Below are 8225 nucleotides of genomic sequence, written 5' to 3'. Positions count from 1 at the left end.
CCTTCCTTCACCCATGGAGTGGCAGGCTTAAAACACAACCGGTGTGTGGCTTTGTGAGGAGCTTAGTCAGGTCAGGTGTGCCCAAGACTCTGCATTCACACGGACTTTGTTCTCCTCCACCCAAGAACCTCACGTGACACTCCCATCTGCCCCTGTTTGCCGGAAGGTGGAAGCTCAAACAGCACCTGGTGGCTGAGCCCTCACCTTAGCCAGCTGCCTCTGGATCTTGTTCTAAATGAAACTTCCACGTTGACTGTGTCCTGTTCAGACTGGAAAGTGTTAATACAGAGCGCACTGCTGCTCACTGTGTGGGTTTACTTTCTGTGTACCCCACAATGTCCATGCAGAGGCAGTGTCTTTTCACATCTGTGGGTGGAGCTTGGGCATGGGACGTTCCCAGATAAAAACAAACGCACTGAAGTGTTCTCGGGGTGACGTATAATAATTTGGACTTTGCTTTGAGATGTGGAAGGAATGTTGGGACAGAGAACACACAAAACACCGCAGAGTCTGGGAGAGCAGAGCTCCGTAACAACCACAAAGGCCAGGCAACAGTGGCCACCTGAATGGAAGCCATCTGGTGTGGCCTGAGAGCCCTGGAAGGCCGAGGGAGGATATTCTGTGGTTCACTTTACTCCCTTGGGTGGAGAAGAGAGGTCAGAGCAGGCCCTGAGGGCCTTTCCCCTCTAGCCTCTTCAAAGTTCAGTTCTGGATCCCTGTTTCCAGGGAAGGAAGATGGGTCCGAAGCCTTTGGAGTGACTCACCCACAGTGCTTTGGCCCAACATGCAAGATTTCTGTTTAGTATTCTTTTTTGGTCCTTAACAAGGTTAAATCTGTTATATTGTTTTTTTATTTCTTTCAGGCAAGTCATTTCTGGGGCTAGTTCTCTGTAAGAGATTTGCTTTCTAGCTGGGTGTGGTAGCACACCCCTTTAATCCCAGCACTCAGGAGGCAGAGGGAGGTGGATCTCTGTGAGTTCAAGGCCAGCCTGGTCTACACAGTGAATTCCAGGACAGTCAGGGCTACAGAGTCAGACCCTCCTCATCTTCATGACAGACAAGGTCGTGAAAGGAGTGAGGAAGCAGGGCGGTGGTGACACACGCCTTTAATCCCGGCACTCGGGAGGCAGAGCCAGGCGGATCTCTGTGAGTTTGAGGCCAGCCTGGGCTACAGGGTGAGTCCCAGGAAAGGTGCAAAGCTACACAGAGAAACTCTGTCTTGAAAAACCAAAAAAAAAAAAAAAAAAAAAAAAGAAGAAGAAGAAGAGAGAGAGAGAGAGAGAGAGAGAGGAGCAGTGGGTAGAAAGGCCAGGTCAGCCACACGTATCCCCAAGCATCATAGGAGCCCAGTTTCTTCCTCTATGTGGCCAGTGAACCCCCTGGTGGGTACTCACACCAGCTTCTTCCTCTGTGTGGCCAGTGAACTTCTCTAGTGTGAACCCCCTGATGTGAACCCCCTGGTGGGTACTCATGCCAGCTTCTACCCCAGAAAGAAGCAGAAGCCAAGGGGCCCTGGAGGCTGGAGGGGAATGAGGCCAGGAGTAGGTGTTTTTAGCTTTCCTTCCTATCTGGGGGTGATGGTTCTAGGCATGGGAAGATACTGCCACAGCACAGGCCTCCCTCCCACAGGCAAGAGGCCCAGGCCACTTGTAACCACAGGAAATCCAGGCTCTTCCATAGAACAGGGTAGCAGGACTTGGGAAGGAGGCGTCTGTCCAAAGAACAGGGACAGCAGTGGTCACAGGGTCTGCAGACACTTCACCTCCCATGTAGAGCCAAAGGCAGGGGGCAGAGCCATGGTGTCTTGGGTGGGGAAGCTGGAGGGGTGCTGGCAGGACGCTGGCTGGACGAAGATCCCATTGTGACAGCCAGTTCCCTGGAACGGAGCAGAGCAGGTTCAGTTTTCCTGTCACACTCAAGTTTGGGGACAAGCTGAGCTCAGGATTCTGTGGAGCAGAAAGGTGTAAAACAAAGTGTATCCAGACTGAGCCAGTCGGGCTGGGTTGTGAGACCACGTGGTCAACACCTCTAGGAAGTGAGAGTGGGGATCAGTCAGCCCTGCTTGGGGTTGACCACTGTGTCTCCTCGGCTTTGTATTCAGCATTTCTTGGGACTTGCTTCCTGGCCACCGAAGTGTGAGAAACTTCATGATACTGTGATTTTGTGCTCCTCTAGTATTAAAACCACTAGAGACATGAAGAAACATCTCTTTACTCTGCTGTATATCGGGTGTGGGTGTAGGTTCACATGGGTCCATGGAATCAAGACACAGAGGCACCCCAAGGATGTTCTAGCCTTTCCCAGCTGCAGGGAGGATCCATCTCTACGACTGGTCCACTCTAGCTTAGGAAAGGGCCATTTTATTGTTCTCCAATATACACCTTTTAGCAAGTTAATCTCTGTACCCCAACACTCCTCACCTAAGCTCCCCAAAGGGACAATGCCAAATGCAAAATTTCAGTTGAGAAATACCTGCGGTGTTCCGGGTTCTTCCTCAACCAAATTTGCATTTGGCTGTGCACTTTCAGAAAACTCTCAGACAAAATTCACATAGAGGATACCTGGGAAGCAAAGACAGCAATCCCAAAAGGCAGATTAAAGCTGGGTGCTAACACTCTGGAGCCAAACCAACTGTGGCTCTGCGGGAATTCTCCTAACATTATGCCATGGAGCTGGAGAGATGGCTCAGTGGTTAAGAGCACTTGTTCTTGCAGAGGACCCGGGTTTGATTCCCAGTATCCACATGGCAGCTCACACACATCCACAGCCTCAGTTCCAGGAAATCTGATGCCGCCTTCTGACCTCTTTGAGTACCAGCACTACGTACACGCGGTACACAGAGCCAAACACTCACACACTCAAAGGTAAGCTGCATCCTGGAACCCCACCCTGGCTTTGATGACAATGAATGATAGCTGTGTCCTTGGAGCTCCTGGCACAAAGTCTCCTCTCTCCAGCAGCTGTCACTGCGTATATAACCTTGGGGAGTTGGGGAGGGTCCTTGTGGATCTTGTATAGTTAAGGAGTTTCCTCAACCTTGTAAATTTTGTTTACTTTTGGACTCTTTTGAGCCTTTCTCCTGGAGGGAGTGTCTTAATTCAGAGGAACTAGCTACAGTTCAAACACTTGCACCACCTAAAAGTGAGTTTCTTAAGTGAGTCCCCACCTGTCGCTTCCCGGGATCTGGCTAAGGACAGGGTAGTCATGGTAACCCTCACCAGCCATCTCATGGAGGTAAGGAGCACTACTTTAGGGATCCCTGCTTTCAATCTTACTGCACAGGAGTGGAAGCTATGATCGCTGAAGCCCGCTTTCCTCCGTCTCTGTCCTGTGTGCCCCCCTCACAGCCCTCCCGTTCTCTTCAGTACTTGAGGTAGGAACTACTGTGGATCTGGCCGTGGTCTGGGACAGCATCCTTCCTGTGCCTTTAGGACGTCTGGGGTAGAGCAGGGCACAACCAAAGCTCCAGACTCTGACTTCAGCCACTCGGAACACTGCAAATGTTCACATTGCCTCCGGGTGGATTCACACCCCAACACTTCACATCGAAAACAGCACAAAGGCTCTCTTCTTTGAGAAACCACAAAACCAAATTCTTCTCCACTTTGCCCTGGTCTGGCTCCAAGTCAGATTAGGGTGGTGGGTGATTGACAGTAGTGGTGATGGTGATGATGATGATGGTGATGATGATGATGGTGATGACTATGATGATGGCAAATAATTCTTTTACAGACTACAGGATGTACATGGTTAACCATTTGCATCCAGGCAGATAGGCGTTGCTTTTAAATAGGAAGTAGCGACTCGGTGACTTTCTTCTGACAATCCTAGCGTCTCTTAATGATCACTGCTGGTCGCATCTGGTGACAGAATGGTCCTCGCACTGCTAAGGCTGGAGCTTGGACAACCACTGAGGCGGGGGTAGCTGGCCAATCCACATTGGAGATCAGCATTTCCTGGGGTGAGCATGCAGCCCTTCCCAATTTTTTTTCTCAGACATGTCTTAGCTTCTCAGACATTCTCACCTGTGGCAGGGATGTCTGGAAGGGATAGTTTCCTGTGGGATGTGGGCATGCCAACCAAGCTTCCACATAATAAGTTCTTACCATTTTGTTTTGTACCAGTTCTTGTGGTTTTAGGAGAGAGGAGCATGTTTTCCAGAAAGCAGCTCTTTCTGCAGGGCTCACCGGGAGGCTCACTGGGAGGCTTGCTTCTCTCCACCTCACACCAGAGGTCTGGAGATGGTTGGTCACTACTTCTTTCTTTGGGAAATATATGAGAAACTTCAGTCTAGCAAGGAAGTGTGTGTGTGTGTGTGTGTGTGTGTGTGTGTGTGTGTGTCTGCATGTGTCTGTGTGGTCTGTGTGTATGTCTGTGTGTGTTTATCTGTGTGTATGTGTCTGTTTGTATATGTCTGTATCTGTGTGTCTCTGTGTATGTGTATCTGTGTGTCTGTGTGTGTGCCTATGTGTGCTTGTGTGTGTGTGTGTGTGTGTGTGTGCCTATGTGTGCTTGTGTGTGTGTGTGTGTGTGCCTATGTGTGCTTGTGTGTGTGTGTGTGTGTGTGTGTGTGTGTGTGTGTGTGTTGGCAGGAATTGAATCTGGGGTATTGTGCGTGCTAGACAAGCACTCCACCACTGAGCTTTATTCCTGGATACATTTTTACTCTTGATTCTGAGACAAGGTCTCACTAGGGTGTGTAACTTGATTTCAAATTCACATCACGACCCAGGCATTGAACTTGCCATTCTCCTGCCTCACCCTCTTGAGTACGTAGGATCACAGCCCTATGCCACCAAGCTCAGGCTACTGTTTTTGTGTGCCAGGAGTGAAGCACAGGCCCCACAAACACCAGGCAGTGGCACTACCCTAGCTGCACCCAGTCCTAGCGACGGAACGCTTTCCTTAAGGCTTTTTTTTTTTAATCTATTTATTTATCATGTATACAGTGTTCTGTCTGCAGGCCAGAAGAGGGCACCAGATCTCATTACAGATGGTTGTGAGCCACCATGTGGTTGCTGGGAATTGAACTCAGGACCTCTGAAAGAGCAGCCAGTGCTCTTAACCTCTGAGCCATCTCTTCAGTCCTCCTTAAGAGTTATTATTTATTTTTCATTATGTGTACATGTGTGTGTCTGGGTGGGGATATGAACACATTCGTGTAAGTGTCCAAGGAGGTCAAAAGTATCAGATCCCACTGAAGCTGGAGTTACACATGGTCGGGAGCTACCAAACGTGCGTGCTGGGAACAGACTCTAGTCTTTTGCAAGAGCAGTCCTCGCTCTTAATAACAGAGTCATCCTCTGGACCCCTAAAAATGCAATTCTTTATTTATCTCAGTACACAGAGAGACTTTGAGAAGCCAAGCACTAAGTTAAGACACAGAACCGCAAGAGATTTAGGCAATGCAAAGCTGTGGGTGGGACGTTGTGGAGACCAGCACCCTAAATACGGAACAGACACCAAGTCTGCATCACAGCTACTCTTGAAATGCTTAAAGATTTAATTCCTGCCAATAAATAAGGAAATATTAGCTGTGCATATAGAACCAGACTGTGTTCCCAGAATTCAATAGATTAAAAAAAGGATTATGGGTGCAACTCCACCATATGTCAAATAGTGAGACCTGGCCCCTAAAAACAAAGCGAACAACAACAACAACAAAATGCAGTATAAAAGTGAGCTGCCAAGCCCGAAAGCAAATCACTGGAAAATACCTTCTGGGTTCTTCCTACCCACCAGCTCAAAAGCAGAAGGAAGCTGGGTAGCACTTCAGCTGCACTGAGGTCAGCAGAGGGGGGAAGCCAGCATGCCTGTGGTTCCTGTGAACTTAAAACGTACTAAACCTAGCAGTAGAGAACGCCTGATGGAAGAAGCTTTAACTAAACTTATTGCTGAAGGTCTTGTGGGAACCGCCTGGCAAAGTGACCCAGATGTTGGGTGGCAGGCAATGGGGGAGTTCAGCACTGCTCATAGTCCAGGTGGGCTGTCTGCTAGGACACTGGCATGCTGTCTGTTCCTGGAGTGACCTCAGTGCCCAGCATGTGTCTGGAACTTGATTTACAGCCTGCACGCAGCTGTACACACACAGCTGCACACACACACAGCTGCACACACACACAGCTGCACACACACACAGCTGTACACACACACAGCTGCACACACACAGCTGTACACACACAGCTGCACACACACACAGCTGCACACACACAGCTGCACACACACCGCTGTACACACACAGCTGCACACACACCGCTGCACACACAGCTGCACACACACAGCTGTACACATACACAGCTGCACACACAAACACACACACACACACATGCCTTGTCCAAACATACTCCTCTGTGCACGTCTGCATACGCACTCATTCATACACACCTAAGACAGTATATACCACGTATGCATATATGTGTATATGCACACATAAACTCAGATATGCACACACCCATACATACCACCAGAAATGCTCATCCAGAGACAACACATGCAGGCCTATAGACACATGCGTATAGATACATGCATGTATACACAACTATCCATGCCTACATACCTACACATGGACATCAATGCATCTACACATATGCACATACACACATACACACGTAAACAGACATGCACACACACACATCTGGGCACATGCATAAAATCTCTCTCTCTCTCTCTCTCTCTCTCTCTCTGTGTGTGTGTGGGGGGGGGACTGCCTGTCTCTGTCCCGTCTCAAAGCCAGTTGCAGCCACTCTCCCAGGCTTACCATTGACTGTCTGGCACCAGCGAGGGCACTAACTGTCATGATAGTGAGATCTGTGTCACTTTCCTTGGCACAGTGTACACAGTAAAAATGTCTCTAGGAAATCATATCATGGTACATAAAAGATTAGTTTTACACTGTGTTGAAAGCATTACTAGTATTAAATTTCCCTAAAATAATGGTTTCTTTTTCGATGTGATTAAAAGAATTACCTCTGAAATGTTAGAACCCAGAGGTAGAAGCAGAGTTGGCCCAGACCATGAGCATGGGTTCCATCCTGGCACCCTAGCTCTGTTCCTTTCATTGGAAAAGGGGAAGTGGTAGTGTGCCTATACGGCTTCAAAACCGTAGACATGAAAGCTATGAAAGAGCTTAGTTTATTCTTTGGGTGCTAGGAGGAAAGAGAGAAGAAAGAGGGAGGGAAAAGAGGGGAGAGAGCAGAAATGAGAGAGGGAGAGCAGAGAGAGGGAGATGGTGCCTCTGGAAGAGAAGAAAAGCCATCCAAAGCCGTGCTGACCAGGAACTAGTTTCTAAAGCCAGTGAAGGGAGAGAGCACAGCTTGGGGAGTGCTTGGTTTTCACAGTTTCAAGAGACAGGATCCACTTGGATGTGATGTAACAGGGGTCAACGTGTCACTGTGACTTGTGACACCACCCCTTCCAAACCAGGTAGAGCAGTGCTGCAGACACCACAAGCCACTGCAGTCCGGCGTGGCGTGGCGTGGCGTGGCGTGGCGTGGCGTGGTGTGGCGTGGCCCGGGGACAGGCTCCTGGGAGCCCCTGGGCCTGCCTTTTTCAGGTCCTCTGCATTTTCCGAAGTCCCCTGCAGAGATCACAGGCTGTAAATGTCCCAGGGGCAGGAGGTTTGTCAGTGGTGATGGGACAGGGACCCAGATCCATGATGTCTCACCCTCAGCACCCTGAGAAGCTCCCATAATCTTTTGGGGACCTCAGCACATGCCAAATCAAGTTTTAGGGGGTTGATACAGAAAAGAATTTCAGGCATACCTGGTCTGAAACTGCTTTTTATTAAAGTTATCTTAAAACAGACTTTAGGCACAGGGGTTAGGGGAAAGAAGGCACTTGGGGAAAGAAAGTTAAGCTACACTGAGGGCATGGGTAGGGGCTTCTCTATGAATCGTGAAGAGTAAGACACCAAGTGTGGGTCTTAAGTGTCTCAGCATTAGCCACATGTACCATTTTGGTGGCCCTCAAGGTATATCTCAAAAGCCTGCTAAGACACACACACACACCCTTCTTTTGATATGTGAGGTTACAGGGTGACTGGAGATTCCTTGGATGGAGTTACCATGTGATGAAGTTAGGCCAGGAACCACTAGGGTGCACCAAGAGCTGAGTACATGTCCTTCCCACGTGAATGAGGTTTCTGGTGAGATTCCTAGAAAACTGGAGCTTTGCAGCTTGAAAGAGAGAAAGCACACATCCAGAGGACCTAGGGTCCTCACCTGGCA

This window comes from Peromyscus eremicus, chromosome 8b (assembly GCF_949786415.1).
Source record: "Peromyscus eremicus chromosome 8b, PerEre_H2_v1, whole genome shotgun sequence".
Lineage (NCBI taxonomy): Eukaryota > Metazoa > Chordata > Mammalia > Rodentia > Cricetidae > Peromyscus > Peromyscus eremicus.
The sequence above is the reverse complement of the archived record's forward strand: the minus strand, read 5'-3'. Positions refer to the sequence as shown.